The sequence below is a fragment of the Tursiops truncatus genome, chromosome 9, assembly GCF_011762595.2.
Source record: "Tursiops truncatus isolate mTurTru1 chromosome 9, mTurTru1.mat.Y, whole genome shotgun sequence".
In the NCBI taxonomy this organism is placed as follows: Eukaryota; Metazoa; Chordata; class Mammalia; order Artiodactyla; family Delphinidae; genus Tursiops; species Tursiops truncatus.
Genome location: NC_047042.1, coordinates 20,730,960 through 20,748,344, shown reverse-complemented (window position 1 = coordinate 20,748,344; position 17,385 = coordinate 20,730,960). Strand labels below are relative to the sequence as shown.

General features: G+C 37.9%; 1 protein-coding gene and 1 pseudogene across 5 annotated transcripts in view; one reads left to right on the top strand and one right to left on the bottom strand.

The window, feature by feature from the left end:
- The window catches only part of PHTF2 (putative homeodomain transcription factor 2), a 112,823-nt gene that overhangs the window by 95,150 nt on the left and 288 nt on the right, over nt 1-17,385 (bottom strand). The window contains exon 2 of one of the 5 annotated variants that reach the window (XM_073809593.1): nt 2,387-2,463. The exons of the other annotated variants lie outside the window; for them this stretch is intronic. The gene's annotated coding sequence lies outside the window, so the exon portion shown is untranslated. The remainder of the gene's footprint in view (nt 1-2,386; nt 2,464-17,385) is intronic. 5 annotated transcript variants of the gene reach the window in all.
- LOC101336352 (thioredoxin-dependent peroxide reductase, mitochondrial pseudogene) lies at nt 6,873-7,639 on the top strand (annotated as a pseudogene).

The window sequence follows — 17,385 nt, the reverse complement described above, 5'->3', positions numbered from 1 at the left end:
CTGTGGACTTATAACTTCTACTAATAGGGACATGATCACTTGGTCATGCAGCCTAAGGATATATTCACTTTTTAAATTTTTAGCAGCCATGATACTGGTTAACTCAATAATCCTTTCTAAAACATATAGGTGTATTACACACATCCACATACATAGATGCTCACACATATACAATGCACTTAGCTATATCCACTAAGAGGGCCTAGACACAATGATTCCTCAGTAGCAATAAGCACATCTAACAACCAAATCTCTAAATACTAATCTACAGTAAAGAATCAAGGCCCCTTAGAGAAATGTCTGATTCCAGGGCTGGCATAGAGACAGTGCAAGGTGATCCTGGAACAACTTGTTGGGTCAGAAATTAAAGTGCTCAAAGAATAATAGGGACAGTGTCAGAAGAATAAAATAAGAATCAGGGCTTCCCTGGTGGTGCAGTGGTTAAGAATCCGCCTGCCAATGCAGGGGACATGGGTACTTTCCTGGTCCGGGAAGATCCCACATGCCACAGAGCAACTAAGCCCGTGCGCTACAACTACTGAGCCTGTGTCCTGCAACTACTGAAGTCCGCGCACCTAGAGCTCATGCTCCGCGACAAAAGAAGCCACTGCAATGAGAAGCCTGCGCACTGCAACGGAGAGTAGCCCCTGCTCACTGCAACTAGAGAAAGCCCGCACACAGCAATGAAGACCCAATGCAGCCAAAAATAAAATAAATTAAATAAATTAAAAAAAAAAAGAATTTAAAAAAATCAATGAGCCTATACTGATACAAATGAATGAATGAATGAATGAATAAATAAATAACAGAAGGAAGCTTTCTTTGGAGCAGGAAGCCTTCTTTGTACCAGGAAGCCAGCTAATAAACACAGAAGAAATTGGTGAACTGGAAAAAAAAAAAATCACTATTTGGCAACCATCTTTTTTTCCCCCAATGTTAGTGAGATATAACTGACATAACATTGCATAAGTTTAAGTCGTAGAACATAATGATTTGATATATGTATATACTGCAAAATGATTACCGCAATAAGTTAACAACCATCACCTCACAGTTACATAGTTTTTCCCTTGTGATGAGAACTTTTAAGCAACCATCTTGAAAACTGATTTGTACAATAATCATCAATAGATATTAAAGCCAATGCATAAGTTTGAGAGTAATAGGGTATTTACATAATCAAAGTATCTCTCCACAACGTACTTAATAGTTACAAGGAGTGAAATAATGACTTAGCTTTGGAGAAACCTGGCAGATACCTTTTTAACTAAATGATACAAGTTATCATCACCAGTAATAGGAGAAACTGCAGCAATTGCTTCTTGATATAATGTACTGGAAAGAACATTATGTCTGTGATATTCCTGCCAAAAGTATATAACCTGACTCTAGTCTCGAGAAAAAAATCAACCAAACTAAAATTGAAGGACATTCAGCAAAATAACTGGCCTCAACACTTTAAAAAAATGTCGATATCATGACATATAAACATAGCTCTACAACTATTCCAGCTTAAAGTAAATTAGAGAGACATGACAACTAAAGGCAGGATGTGATCCTGGATTTTCTCTTGCCATAATGGACAGTATTGTGACAACTGGTGAAATGTGAATAATATCTGAAGATTAGATAATACTATTGTATCAAAGTTAATTTCCTGATTTTTGATCATCATACTTTGCTTACGTAGGAGAATGTTTTTAGGAAATAAAACTGAGGTTCACATAGTTAAAGGATTATAAAGACTCAAATGAGTCAGGAAAAAAGTAATGTATATCTGTATATATAAAAATAAGGATAAAGCAAATGCAGTAAAATGTTTAATATTTGGTTAATCTCTGAAGCGTATACAGGAATTCTTGTAACTTTTCAAAGTCAAATTATGTCAAAATAAAAAAAGAAGAAAATAACTATAGTAATTTTTAATTCAGTTTTAAAATATCTCCTTTCTCATGTTAATTTTCTACACACACACTATCAACTTAATACACATAAAGCCTTCCTTTTATAATTAAGTTTATTTTCTCATGTAGTGTGGTTGCAGTGAAAGGGATGCATAGGGTAGACAAAAGAAAACTGACTCTATGTTTTGATTTTACCAATTTACATAATTCACCTCCATCAAAAGAAAAAGGCCATTTCAGTTGCCTATGATCAATGAGGAGACATTTTTAGACATACTCTTCTAACATCTTAACTACATTTCCTCTACAGAGATTTTTAACAACCTTTAATACCTATTATTTCCAAAGTTAAGTTACACTGACCTCTCAAAATATAAAAGGTATTTTTGGATCACAGCGGTATTTTTAGTCTTTGTGGCAAATATTTTCCAATGATGATAAAATCTGAATTATTACACCTTTAGAGAAATATTAATACTTACTTCTCATTAATTTGCCCTAGTAATAATATAGCCATGTTTTTCACTCTCTCACATTTTTTGTCAATGAGAACTGGGTTCTAAAAAGAAGAAAATGCAATTAGTTGCTTTCCTTTTGACTCACCATACACTCCTACATTTGTTTCAAGTACAACAGGAATGCTGAGGAAGCTGAACATAAACACGTTTATCCAGTCAAAACGTACGGTACAATTTGGTTCTTGCTATCCAAAGCTAATACATTCTAAAATCATGGGTTTTAATTAAAACAATACTAAAAATGGTACTTTATGTATTTTAAAGCATTACTTTAAAATTTAATGAAGAGGGTTTTCCACTTCTAGCCACGATGGAGTATCAGGGACCAGATTAATCCTCCCACCTTTTATCTTATTTTTTTTTGGCTGTACCATGCATCTTGCAGGATCTTAGTTCCCCCACCAGGGATCGAACCCAGCCCTCCGCAGTGGAAGCACAGAGTCCTCACCACTGGACCGTCAGAGAATTCCCCCTCCCACCTTTAAAACTAAAAAAAAAAAAAAAAAAAGGACAAAATATGTGAAATCTTTTCAGACATTGGACAACATGCTGTGCAAGACAATAATCTTTGAAAAAGGAAACAAAAAAGTGAGCCCTATTATTTCCTAATAGTACTGCCTGTAGAGTTTCCAGGACACAGTGCTAGGAGGGGAAAACCAGAGCCTGACAGTCTCCCCAAGTTGAGAGGACGGATTTGAGCATTCGAGGATAGCAAAACAACTAGAGTTCTCAGGGCAAAGTACCAGAGAGGAGAGAAGAGCACAAAAGAGCTCTGGAGCTTTGAAGAGGATTCCCACTGAGTCTTCAGCTGATTATTGTTGATCAGCACACTTATGAAGATAAACTACCTAAAGCCAGGAATAGAACCACCAGAAAGGAGCTGGCATAACAATTACCAAAGTTCACACAGGGATGGTAAGAGTTCACAGCTAGAGTGGAAAAATCCTGTAGTAATGGGCAACAGCTAGAATACTGAGAAGGGCAGTGCCCCAGTAATAAGGCTAAATTAGCCTTGTACTAAAGGATGCTCAGGACTCATCTAACAAAGCTTTAAAAGCATGCCTTGAAGAACTGTTTCTAATAACATAACTGTGTTCCAAAACAAAGCTCAGAATATTTATAAGAATACAAAGAAAAGACAGCTCCAAACAACAAAATTCACAATGTCTGGCATCCAAACAAAACTTAGCAGGCATGCAAAGAAAAAGGAAAATACTACCCATAATGAGGAGAAAAATCAGTTACAAGAAGCGAATCCAGAAATGACAAAAGTGCTATGATTAAAACAGCTATTATATACAAAATACTGTGCATGTGTACATACACCTTATGTGTATGTATATGTATGTACATGTATACATTCACACACATGCATGCACACACACACAAATGGAAAGAAACCCATGTTCCTGATTGGAAAACTTAATATTATTAAGATGTCCATACCCAAAGCAATCTACAGATTCAATGCAATCTCTATCAAAATTCCAATGGCATTTTTTGAAGAAACAGAAAAATTCATCCTGAAATTCATTTGGAATCTTGAGGGACCGCAGATAGCCAAAATAATTTTGTAAAAGAACAACAAATTGGAGGAGTCACACTTTCTGATTTCAAAACATATTACAAGGCTATGGTAATCAAAACAGCATAGTACTGGCATAAGGACAAATAGACGAATGGGACAGAACAGAGTCCAGAAATAAACCCTTGCATATATGGTCAAATAATCTTTGACAAGAATGCTAAGACCCCACTCAATGGGGAAAGGACAGCCTCTTCAACAACTTGTGCGCAGAAAAATGGATATCCACATGCAAAAGAATGAAGGTGGACCCTTATCTTATATAAAAATTAACTCAAAGTGGATTAAAGACCTAAGAGTAAAACCTAAAACTATAAAACTCATAGGAGAAAATGTAGGGTTAAACTTCATGACATTGTACTTGGCAGTGATTTATTTGGTTGTGACACCTAAAGAACAGAAAATAAAAGCAAAAATACACAAATGGGACTAAATCAAACTTAAAAACTTTTGTGCATCAAAGGATACAATCAATTGAGTGAAAAGGTAACCTATGGAATGGGAGGAAATATTTGCAAACTATGTATGTGATAAGGGGTTAATATTCAGAATACATAAAGAACTACAACTTAACAAAATATCAAATACCTCAATTTAAAAATGGGCAAATGGGGCTTCCCTGGTGGCGCAGTGGTTGAGAGTCTGCCTGCCGATGTGGGGGACACGGGTTCGTGCCCCAGTCCGGGAGGATCCCATGTGCCGCGGAGCGGCTGGGCCCGTAAGCCATGGCCACTGAGCCTGCGCGTCCGGAGCCTGTGCTCCGCAGCGGGAGAGGCCACAACAGTGAGAGGCCCGCGTACCGCAAAAAAAAAAAGGGCAAATGACTTGAATAGACATTTCTCCAAAGATGATATACAAATGGGCAGCAAGCACGTGAAAAGATGCTCAACATCGCTAATCATTAGGGAAATACAAATTAAAACCATAATGAGATATCACTTTATACCCATTATGATGGCTACTATCAACAAAACAGAAAATAACGAGTGTTAACATGATGTGAAAAAACTGGAACCCTTGTGCACTGTTAGTGCAATGGTGAAGTGGTGCAATCACTATAGAAAATAGTATGGAAGTTTCTCAAAAAATTGAAAATAGAACTACCATATGATCCAGCAATCTCACTTCTGGGTATATACCCAAAAGAAGTGAAAGCATGGTCTTGAAGACATTATCTGCATACCCATGTTCACAGAAGCACTATTCACAATAGCAAAGAGATTAAAGTAACTCACATGTCCACCAATGGGTGAATGAATAAAGAAAATTATACAACAGAATATTATTCAGCCTTAAAGGAAATCCTGCCACATGCCACAACATGGATGAATCTTGAGGATATTACACTAAGTGAAATAAGCCAGTCACAAAAAGACCAAGGCTGTATTATTCCATTTATCTGAAGTACCTAGCATAGTTGAATTCACAGAGACAGAAAACAGAAGAATGTCTTCCAGGGAATGAGGGAAGGAGTAAACAGTAGTTGTTGTTGAATGGATACAGAGTTTCAGATTTGCAAGATGAAGAAGTTCTGGAGAGCTGTTTCACAACAATATTAATGTAATTAACACTACTGAACTATATACTTAAAAAATTATTAAGATGATAAATTTTATGTTATGTATTATTTACCACAATTTTTTGAAAACTCGGCTAGTATAGACTCTACAGGTGACCCTTGAACAACAGTCTGAACTGTGCAGTTCCACTTATACACAGATTTTTAAAAAAATAAAAACATACTACAATAATACATGATCTATATGATTGGTTGAATCTGCAGATGCAGAACCGTGGAGGTGGAGGGCCAACTATAAAGTTATACACAGATTTTCAACTGTGTGAACAGTCAGCACCCCTAACGCCCACATCATTCAAAGGTTAACTGTATTCAAGAAAGGAGAAGAGGGACTTCCCTGGTGGTGCAGTTGATAAGACTCCATGCTCCCAATGCAGGGAGCCCGGGTTCAATCCTTGGTCAGGGAACTAGATCCCACATACATGCCACAACTAAGAGTTTGCATGCCACAACTAAGAAGCCCATGTGCTGCAACTAAGAAGCCAGCAAGCCACAACTAAGGAGCCTGCCTGCCACAACCAAGACTGGGCGCAACCAGATAAATAAATAAATATATTTTTTTTTAAAAGACAGAAGAAAGATTGAACATGTAAAGGAGAAATATGTAAGATATAGACAAAATTCAAATCAAACTTACAGAAATGAAAAATAAAATGTCTAAGAAGAAAAATACACTGGATGAGATAACAGCAGATCAGAAACTGAAAAGAAGATTACTAATCTTGAGGACAGAGCAGGAGACATTATCCAAGTTGAAACAAGGAGTGAAAAAAATATTTTAAAAAAATGAACAGAGCATCAGTTAGCTGTGGGACAATATCAAGTGGCATAATATATGCGTAACTGGAGTACCAGAATGAGAGGAGTGAAGAAACACAGAAAAACTATTTAAAGAAATAATGGACAAACTTTTTCTACATCTGATGAAAATGGTAAATCTACAAACCAAGAAGCTCAACAAACCCCAAGCATAAGAAACATAAAACACATCGTAGGCACATCATAATAAAAGTGCTTAAAACCAATGGTAGAGAGATCATCTTAAAAAGCAGCCGGGGGAAAAAAAAAAACACTTTCAATATAAAGAAATAAGGATAACAGTAGATTTCATATTGGAAAAATGCAATGAGAAGACACTGGTGCAGTATCGTTAAAGTTCTGAAAGAAAAAAAGTGTCAATCTAAAATTCTATACCCAGCAAAAATATATTTCAAAAATAAAGTCAAAAATATTTTTTTCAGCTCTCTGCTTCTCTGTCTGCCCCGCGGGTTCCATGCACCCTTAAGATGGCAGCCACGGCAGGAAGGTTGCTCCAGACTTCGCTTGTCCAACACGTGAGTGTCATTCCTTGGGGCATTTCTGCTGCAGCCCTTAGGCCTGCTGCTTCTTGAAGAACGTGCTTGACAAATGCATTGTGTCTGGTTCTGGTCAAGCAAAATTCACCTTTAGCACCAGTTCCTCATACCATGCCCCTGTCGTCACCCAGCATGCGCCCTATTTTAAGGGTACAGCTGTTGTCAATGGAGAGTTCAAAGAAATAAGCCTTGATGACTTTAAGTGGAAATATTTAGGGCTCTTCTTCTATCCTTTGGATTTCACCTTTGTGTGTCCTACAGAAATTATTGCTTTCAGTGACAAAGCCAATGAATTTCACAATGTGAACTGTGAAATCGTTACAGTGTCAGTGGATTCCCACTTCTCCCACCTGGCCTGGGTAAACACCAAGGAAGAATGGCGGTTTGGGCCACATGCAAATCACACTCTTGTCAGATCTGACTAAACAGATTTCCCGAGACTACAGTGTGCTGTTAGCAGGTCCTGGCCTTGCACTACGACGTCTCTTCATAATTGACCCCAATGAGTCATCAAGCATTTGAGTGTCAATGATCTCCCAGTGGGCTGAAGCATGGAAGAGACCCTCCGCTTGGTGGAGGCATTTCAGTTTGTGGAAACCCATGAAGAAGTCTGCCCAGCCAAATGGACCCCAGATTCTCCTACAATCAAGCCCCATCCAACTGCTTCCAAAGAATACTGTGAGAAGGTAAATCAGTAGACCATCCCATGTGCACCTGCAGCTCCCCACGCCAGAAAAGAACCACAGCTGGAACTCACTTTTAGCATTTCAAAGATTATTACTTAGAGAAGGCAAAAAAACAATTATGCTTGTATTCGTAAATATTACTCTAAACGTTCTGTTTTTGTAACACTGGCCAAGGCTTTTAAAACTTGGTTAGTTACTAATGTAAGGAGTCCTTTATTGGCAGTGTATGGACGGATAGCTAGTTGCTATAGAATGTGCAATTCCTCTGTTTCTTGGATCGTGTCTTCAAAGGGAAAAGGAAACAATTCTTCTTTCTCAGCCTTACTTGAACCTTTGTATACACCAGAGTAGTATGACAGGCATCAAAACTTCTGATCAAGTGTCCTGAGATTTTCTTCTTGTGTTTCTTTGTATTAAACTGAATTTTCTTTTAAGATCATAGTTTTAAGTTGTTGGCATCAATGGTCCAATTTAACACTTGCAGGACTTCCCTAGTGGTCCAGTGGTTAAGACTTTGTGCTTCCAATGCAGGGGGCACAGGTTCAATCCCTGGTCAGGGAACTAAGATCCCACATACCATGCAGTGTGGCCGGGGGGTGGGGTGGGAAACACCTGCAATGAATGTGTATGTGATTGAAGCAAATGTGAATCATGTTTTTTAAAAAGCACCTACAGTGGCAAAGTGACTTAACTGATCATGCATGTTCCCCAGTCCTGAAATTTATACTTTATATAGTTATTTTACTTATTTTGTTAGCTGACTTAGTGCCTATATACATTTCTAATATTGACTGGGTATAATTATAAAGGATATTTATTGAATCCAGGGATTGCATTTTGAATTTGAATCATTCATGCATTTGAATCATCACTTAATTATTTTCTTTCCTGAAGTGTTCAATGTAAAAAATATATATATATACATATTTTTTTTCACATATACAAAAGCTGAAAAAATTTCATCAGTAGTACAGCATTACAATAAATACTAAAGGAAGTCTTTCAGGAAGAAGGAAAATGATACCAGATGAAAAAAGAATTCCAAAGGAATGAAGAGCCTTGAAAATGGTAAATATGTGGGTAAATTTAAGAGCATTTTTTCTAAAAAAAAAAAAAAAAAAAAAAAATATTTTTAACCCCTTTGAAAGACAAATGACCATTTAAAGCTAAAAAAGTAGAACTATATTGTGGAATTTATAACATATGTAAAAGCAAAATGTATGACAATAGTACAAAGGCTGAGAAGGGAATATGGAAGTATACTGTTACAAGGTTCTTATATGATATAAAAAGCTGTGTTTTACTCAAAGTAGATGTGATAAGTTAAAGATGTATACAGCCACTACAGACAGGCAGTAAAAAAAAAAAAGAGCTATAGATAATTAATACTCCAATAAAGGGGACAGTCATAAAAAAAATACTCCAATAATACTAAAGAAGACAAAGAAAAAAGGAACAAGAACCGATTGCACAAATAAACACATAGCAAGATGGTAGATTTAAACCCATCAAAATCAATAATCATATTAAATGTAAATAGTCTATATTGAAAGGCAGAGATTAGGATGCTGGATTTAAAAGAAAACAAAACAAAAAAAAGGACAAACTATATGCTATATACCAGAAATCCGCTTTAAATACAAACACACAAGTAGGTAAAAAGTTAAAAAATGTAAAAAGATATATCACACTAACACTAATCAAAAGAAAGCTGGAGTGGCAATACTGATAAAGTAGACTTTAGAGAAAAGCATATTACAAGAGGGCCATTTCACAATGATAAAGAGATCCAATTCATCAAAAGATGATACCAATCCTAAATATGTATGTGTCTAGTAACAGAACTTCAAAATATATGAAGCCAAACTGATCAAACTGCAAGGAGAAATTGGCAAGTCCACAGTTATGTCAGAGATTTCAACACCCTTCTCTCAAAAACTGAAAGAACAGGGACTTCCCTGATGGCCCAGTGCCTAAGAATCCATCTTCCATTGCAGGGGATGCTGGTTAGATCCCTGGTCAGAGAACTAAGATCCCACATGCCACAGGGCAACTAAGCCCAGGTGCTGTAACTACTGAGCCTGCGTGTTGCAACTACAGAGCCCACACGCTCTGGAGCCTGTGAGCCACAACTACAGAGCCTGTGCACCTCAACTACTGAGCCCGCACGTTCTGGAACACACCACAACTAGAGAGAAGCCCGCCTGCCGCAACGAAGATCCCACGTGCCACGACTCATACCTGACACAACCATAAATAAATAAATAAATAAAATTATTTTTAAAAATTGAGAGAACGAGCAGACATAAAATATGTAAGGATAGAAAAGATCTGAAAAACTCTATCAATCAACTTGATCTGACATTTATAGAACACTCCACCCAACATTCTTTTCAAGTGCACATGAATCATTTACCAAGAGAGACTATATTCTGGGCCATAAAACAAGTCTCAATAAATTCAAAACAATTCAAATCACACAACGTATGTTCTCTGACCACAGTGAAATTAAATCAGAAATCAACATCTGAAAAATCCCCAAATATTGGAAGACTTGGGTACATACCTTTAAATAACCAATAGGGTCAACAAAGAAATCACAAAATCAGCAAGGATTTTTGAATTGAACAAAAATGACAACACGACATATCAACACTTGAGATGCCACCAAAGCACTATTTAGAAGGGAATTTTATAGCATTAAACATTTATACTAGAAGACAATAAATTAACAAATTAATTTTACATTTTAAGATTCTAGCAAATCAAGAGTAAATAAAATGCAAAGTAAATAGCAAAATGGAAATAATAAAGAAGAGAAATTATTGAAATTGAGAACACAAAATCAATAAAGAAAACCAAAACCTGGTTCTTGAGAGTATCAATAAAACAGACAAACTTCTAGTCAGATTGAACAGGAAAAAAATGAGAAAACACACAAATTTACAGTCAGGAATGAGAAAGGGGACATTGCTACAAATCTTACAGATATTAAGAAGATAATAAAGGAATATTATGAACAATTTTATGTCCATGAATTTAACAACTTAGATTAAATTGACAAATTCCTTGAAAGATACAAATGATAATAGATGCTCACTCAAAAAGAAATAAAAAACCCTTTGTCTATTAAAGAAATTGAATTTGTAGTTAAAATCTTTCCCATAAAGAAAACTCCAGGCATAAGTATGCAAGTCATTTAATATTGTCTTAAGTTTAAGATACATGGAGAGACCAAGTATTTATTAACTATCATGTGCAGGCACTATGGATATATAAGTTTGATATGGTTATGTTAGTATTTCAACAAAATCATTCTGGAAGGAAGCTGTGTAGAGAACTGGTTAGTACGAGGCTAAATTAAAAGTAAAGAGACCTGGGACTTCCCTGGAGGTCCAGTGGTTAAGACTCTATGCTTCCACTGCAGGGGGCTCACATTCCATCCCTGGCGGGAGAACTAAGATCCCATATGCCGCGCGGCCAGAAAAAAAAAGTAGAGACTAGTGACAATAAGGAAATGATGAGGGCATGAAATAAGTCAGTGGCAATGAGCATTTCTTAAATTTATTTATTTATTTATTTAATGTTTTTCTTTGGCTGCGTTGGGTCTTCGTTGCTGCACGCGGGCTTTCTCTAGTTGTGGGCAATGAGCGTTTGTATTTTAACTTGGGGTAGGTGTTGGGATAGGGCATGATTAAAAGATAGATAATTAGTAGAGAGAATAATCAGATGCAGTGATGGATTGGACATGAAAGGTATGGGGAGTAAAAGAGTAAGGATGTTCCATGATTCTTGGCTTGAACATCAGAACCATTCATTAAAACAGGGAATACAAGCGGAGAACAAGAAGATATGTTTAATTTTTCAACATATGGTACATTTAGACATTCAGTGACCAAAAGGTAGATTGGTAGGCAATGTGACTAATACATAGAATCAACATTTAGGGGATCTGTGTAAATTAAGCTGCTCTATCTACCAGGATTACTTGCAATTAAAGCCTTCTCTGTAACTGTACAATTAACTGCACAATGGCTTTTCTCTGTTAAAAGAACTTGAGGAGTAAGAAGGTAGTTAAAAGAGTTGAGAAGATAAGTCCCTTTCCCTATATACTTAATTCACAGTACAAGAGACCCAATTTCAGTGATCTTTTTACTGTCATTTAGAAAAGCAAAACCCTATTTATTTGCTCTATTTGGTTTAATGAGTCTGACCTCCTTTCTTCAGAAAAAAAATTGAGAACGTGAAGCTCGCTCCCTATCTTTTCCCTTTTTTTGTTGTATGTGGCTGCAATGATTCAATTCTTTATTCAACACTGCCTGTTACCTATGTAACATCCATTGCCTCCTTTTAAGGTTTTCTTTGTTTGCCATTTTCGGCCTTTCCTTACTCTATTTGAGAATTGTATTTTTTTAAAAAGTATACCTGCTCAACTTAGTTGAACAATTGCAGCGATCTTTTTTTTTTTTGAGCAAGTCTTATAAGCCAGGCAATGAATCAAGTGCTTCACATATATTAGCTCATTTAGTTTTCAAAATCTTGCAAAGTAGATATCCCCATTTTATGATTAGATAAAACTGAGCATCAAAAAGATTACATAATGAGGGGACTCCCTGGTGGCGCAATGGTGAAGAATCCGCCTGGCTATGCAGGGGACACGGGTTCGAGCCCTGGTCCAGGAAGATCCCACGTGTCGCCAAGCAACTAAGCCCGCGAGCCACAACTACTGAGCTTGCCCTCTAGAGCCCAACAGCCAGAACTACTGAAGCCTGCGTGCCACAAATACTGAAGCCCATGTGCCTAGAGCCCATGCTCAACAAGAAAAGCCACCACAATAAGAAGCCCACGCACCACAACAAAGAGTAGCCCCACGCGCAGCAACGAAGACCCAACGCAGCCAAAAATAATAAATAAAATTTTTTTTTAAAAAGAAAAGATTACATAATGAGCCCAAAGTTAGAAAACTGGTGGACTGTAGAATTGAAACTTGAACCTAGGTCTGTAGAGCACCAAAACTTGTGCCACATAACTTTCATAAGCTTTTTGCTACCTGTAAGAGACATTTTACTGAATGTATGACTAAGGTGCTTTCATTCATGAAACAAACATGAGTGCCTACTACATGTCTTCAAACTTTCTGTAGATACACTTTTAATAGTCCCTTCCCCTACTGTTTTTGAAACTGGAAAGCTGCATACAGTACACTTTTTTTGCCTTTACTTCCTCTCATTAAATGTCAAATTTAATCATGTTACGATTATTATCAGGTTGTGGTTCAGGCACCGCCATTTCCTGCTTTAGTTCCTGTTCAAAATGAAGTCCAGCATATTTTCTTTCCTAGTCCTCTAAAATTACCTGTTCTAGGAAGTAATTTTTTTTTCTCATCTGAAAACTCACCTCTATTATTTTGTGTCATTTTAGCAATTTACATGAAGCTAACAAGTTGGGACTAAAACTGCAGCTTTCCTAAATGTCACTTAATATTTTCAACTTAGTCATATGATTCTGGTTATAAAGGGATCCACATTTATAAATCCAATGTGACATATATGGAATCTAAAAAAAAATGGTTCTGATGAACCTAACGGCAGGAAAGGAATAAAGACTCAGATGTAGAGAATCGACTTGAGGACATAGGGAGGGGGAAGGGTAAGCTGGAACAAAGTGAAAGAGTAGCACTGACATATACACACTACCAAATGTAAAATAGATAGCTAGTGGCAAGCAGCCACATAGCACAGGGAGAGGAGCTCGGTGCTTTGTGACCACCTAGAGGGGTGGGATAGGGAGGGTGGGAGGGAGACGCAAGAGGGAGGAGATGTGGCAATATATGTATACGTATAGCTGATTCACTTTGTTATACAGCAGAAACTAACACAACATTGTAAAGCAATTATACTCCAATAAAGATGTTAAAAATAAATAAATAAATAAATAAATAAATCCAATGGGAGTATTTACGGTTCTGTGCTAACCCGAGGGGAAGACGTAACCATGGGACTTTTTCTTAGATTTTTCAAGGACAGTCTCAATTTAAAACATTCTGTCCAACAGTCACATCTCAAGTTTCAGTTCAGAAAAGACAGTCAAAGGGTATACATATGCAAAGGGTAGTTTGCAATACTGACTCTATATGGCAATAGAGTAGGTAAGGGGGGGTGGTTAAGGGAAGGCAATCAATCACTTAAGACTCTTCTTTACTTTACCTTACTTTAATTTTTTTGGCCGAGCCATGCATCCTGCAGATCTTAGTTCTCAACTAGGGATTGAACCCAGGGCCTCTGCAGTGGAAGCACGGAGTCCTAACAATTGGACCTCCAGGGAATTCCCAAGATTCTTCTTTTTTAAATAATCCCAAAACACACCTCACAAATTTGGTGCAATTGCCTTAGTCTTCTTTTACAGCTTAGAATGAAGTATCCCAATGAAATAATGAAATAGTTGCTTGCCTGAACATGTTTGGAAATGAAATTTTAACTGACAGTAGGGAAAATAAGTATTCAAAGGTAAATATTAAATAAAAATGTAACAATGCACAAACTCTTGAGATATTCCTATAATTTCAGTATCTAAGTATGCAATTTATAACCACTAAAATTGTCCAGCCACATTTCTATACAATTATCATTTAAATTTGGCCTTCAAAAATACTTTCTATACAGAGCCACAATTACTTGCCATTCCCTCAACAATCCATATTCCGGTTCTCCTGCCCCCAGTTCTGTGTGTTCTGTGTGTTCTGTGTTTGATGCCTTCCCTCCCCACTAATCAAAATTATCAGTCACATTTTTAGGTTCCAGAGATAGCTCCCTGCTAAACCTCCAACCCCTTCTCAACTCTGTTCAATTTATTTTTTCCTTCTTCTTTATTCAGGGCTTACCAATGTGACAATACTTTACATATTTTGTTTAATACTAATACTCCCCTTTGAAACATTATTCTCTCCACTTAACAGATAAGGAAACTAAAGATGAAAAAGGTTTGGTATCATGTTCAAGGTCACAAATCAAAACAGGAATTCAAACGCTGGTCTGTCTGAATTTTAACTGAATTCTCTTTCCATGAAACCACACACTCTACGGCACTCTCTTATAGTATATACTGCATTGTGTTACCATTATTCGTTCAAATATCTCTCTCTCCCACTACAGGGATGTTCCTCAAAGACAGGGAAGGTTACTCCATCCTTACCTCCCAGCAACACTCAACAGAGCCTATTATACAACGATCTCAAAGCGTTACTGAATATTCAGTTTATGGTTTTGCAGCATTATTTTCCATTGATTACTCTCCTTCAACCAAATCTCTATGAAGCCATTTTTACTGTGATGGGAAAGCACAACAGCTTGGAATATAAGCTTTGTAATCAGATTGATTAGATGTAAATTCCACCTCCACCAACTTATTAGCTGAGAAATCTTGAACACATGAGTTAACCTACATTAACTCATGGGAGGACAGTAATCACAGTAGCTACCTCCTAGGATTAAAAGGATTAAATGAGGTAACATAGACAATCCTCATCTTTTCCTACGTGCTACCCTAAATTTTCTTCGGCTCAGTCTAGTGTAGCCTTTTTCAGTACAAATTCCTTATAATCTTGATATTACTCAGCCATAATAAAGAATAAAATAATGCCACTTGCAGCAACATGGATGGACCTAGAGATTATTGTACTTAGTGAAGTTAAGTCAGACAAGATAAATATCACATGATACCGCTTATACGTGGAATCTTAAAAAAGGGTACAAATGAACTTATCTACAAAAGAGAAATAGAGTTACAGATGTGGAAAACAAACTTATGTTTACCAGGGGGTGTATATTGGAAGACTGGGATTGACATATACACACTACTATATATAAAATAGATAGCTAATAAGGACCTATTATGTACCACAGGGAACTCTACTCAATACTCTGTAATGGCCTATATAGGAAAAGAATCTAAAAAAGAGTGGCTATATGTATAACTGATTCACTTTCCTGTACACCTGAAACTAACACAACACTGTAAATCAACTATACTCCAATAAAAACTTTAAAAAAAATTTCCTTGCAATTTTGAATGAAATGGACTAGCCAAAAAGGTTCATGGTTTAAAAATTGCTCAGGTCACTTACTTGACTTTTAGGGCCAACTGTCCAGTGCCAGTCTGGACTCAAAAAAAGTTTATTCTTGGAGGCTTGACTATGCAAGAGTGCCCCCACTGTATACTATATTTTATTTGTTCACCACATTTTCAAGCCCTACCAGCAAGTTTGAAAATTGGAACACAGACACTTCCTATTTTACTACCACCTAACTTAATACTACCTGATGCAGGAACACAACTAACCTGTGTGGGAGGCAGGCTATTTCCCCTGCAAGAAAACGCTCCTGGAACCACCTGTGTCTGGTCTCAGGCATGGCTCATTCTCACCACACCTCCATATTGGTCTGGAATCTAGAGGCTAAGCCACTACACCTGACAGAGGATACCCATTTCCTTCTCTTAAACTTACCAACCCTTACTCCAAAAAGTTAGGATTTTATATTGTTATGCTATTTTACGGCTCTTTAGGCTAAAGTGCCTAGTTTCCAAATTATCAGAATTCCCCCTTAAAATTTTAAAAATCTATGAAAAAGCCCAGTTTTGGAGAAAAAAGTTTTTAAAAATACATAATCCCTAGAAACAAGAGCAAACACTAAGGCTATAGCCAGTCTCAAAGGGGAAAAAAAAAGAAAAATCTTCAAATGCTTAGTTGGCTAAAGCTAACCAAAAGCTCTAAAATCCAAGTACCATAAATAACAACCAATCTCAAAGTAAACAGAATATACCATTAACAAAGTGAGCAAGTGTGAATAACAAAATACCTAACACATTCACCACGAATTTTAAAATTACTTGGTATGTAGATAGAGATTAATAAATTGTTCCAGATTCTGTACTTCCCTAGACAGTATATGTTGTTATAAAGCAGGGCCTTTTTTGGCCGGGCTAAAAATTAAAAGGGTGACAGATTAGTGACAGAATAATCTCTTAAGTTCTACAAGGAGGTGTTGCGTTAGAAAGCCATGACTCGAAGGAACAATACCAGAACACTGGCTGTCAACATCAGGCAGATAAAAATAAGAAAAGGTGAAGCACGCTGATGGACCGCGGCATTGTTTCCAGACAAGAAATATCCCTTTAAGGCCCATGCCAAGGATTTCAGCGCCAGCTCCGCAGTCAGTGCTGGAATCAGAAAACTAAACTGTTGCCCGCTCAGTGGGAGCAGGGCAGCGACCCCCTCCAGTCGGCGTCCAGCGCGCGCAGGGTCGCCCCCTCCTCCCGAGCCCGCTCCTCCGACTGCTAGCTGGCCGCTCCCCGCCGACCCCGGCTCGGCCACCCGATGACCCCGCACTCCCTCCAGGACCCGACGCGCCCCAAACATAGCGCCAGGGGAAGGAAGCGAAGGAGAGGGGACTTGGGAGGGGGCGGAGGGGCGGGAGGCGGCGCTGGGCTTCGGCCCATCACCATCAAGGCTCGAGGACAGCGCGGGTTCGGGAGGAGGGAGGCTGAGCCTCCGCCACCGGCCAAATGATAGCGTCCCGGAGCGCAGGTGCCGGCGGCTGCCGAGGAAGTCACGGGCCGGGAGGACTACGCGATGCCCCCACACCCCCCACCTCCATACCACCCGCCGCTCTTCTCCTCCCTCGTCCAGCTTCATCCTCCGCTTCTGTCAGAACCCAACGACCTCCACGCGGCCCGCCTCAGCGCGGAGGTGATGCCGGCTC